This window comes from Artibeus jamaicensis, unplaced genomic scaffold, assembly GCF_021234435.1.
Source record: "Artibeus jamaicensis isolate MK-2021 breed Jamaican fruit bat unplaced genomic scaffold, CSHL_Jam_final contig_548, whole genome shotgun sequence".
Classification (NCBI taxonomy): Eukaryota; Metazoa; Chordata; class Mammalia; order Chiroptera; family Phyllostomidae; genus Artibeus; species Artibeus jamaicensis.
Window position 1 is genome coordinate 13,299,302 of NW_026521883.1, and position 723 is coordinate 13,300,024.

The window sequence follows — 723 nt, forward strand, 5'->3', positions numbered from 1 at the left end:
TCCACCTTCCCCCAAAGTCTCCTTCCATCCTCTTTCCTTCTCCCTCCTCCTTTCCTCTCAGAAATTTCTCTCATCTTGCAAGTTTCTTCCACTATTTCAGCCCCTTCTTCTATTGCTCTCTCTTCCTCTCCCTCCTCTTTCTTTCGTTCTCTCCCTCTCTCCTTCCTCCTTGCATTTCCTTTCTCCTTATATTCCATTCCATTCTTCACTTGTCCCTTTAATATCTTTTTCTTCACTCTCTGATTCATTCATGTATACAGGGTGGGGCAAAAGTAGGTTTACCATTGTTGCAGTGGAAAATATTACAATAATTAATAAATAATAACACAGAAACTGTTTTGCATACTCACAACCATAAACCTACTTTTGCCCCACCCACTGTACACCTAGGTATGTAGCTATAATTTAAACTGATAAGAACAGATACTATACTTGATCTTAGTCAAAAGGCTGAGAAGCTGTAGCTATAATTTAAAAGCTGAAAATGGCTGATCTTTTTTTCTGAAGTGCTCCAAACAGATATAGGTTAAATTGGACTAGAACTGTTTAAATTTTAACAAAGCAACCATGACAACCCCATGAAGACTGTGGTGAGGAAAAGAACAGAATATCCTCTCTGACCCCAAGGCTCAGAGACCAGTGACCATGTCATCCCTAGAAGCTTGGTTGGCTTAGAGCCCCCAACCCATCTTTTAAATTTTTAACAGTTTCTTGGCCTTTATA

At 39.4% G+C, this 723-nt stretch overlaps 1 non-coding gene across 1 annotated transcript; it reads right to left on the reverse strand.

Annotated features, from left to right (window-relative positions):
- Positions 1-271: 271 nt before the first annotated feature.
- LOC119053516 (U2 spliceosomal RNA) lies at positions 272-462 on the reverse strand. Its single transcript, XR_005083318.2, has one exon. It is a non-coding gene; the product is annotated as a U2 spliceosomal RNA (small nuclear RNA).
- Positions 463-723: the final 261 nt, after the last annotated feature.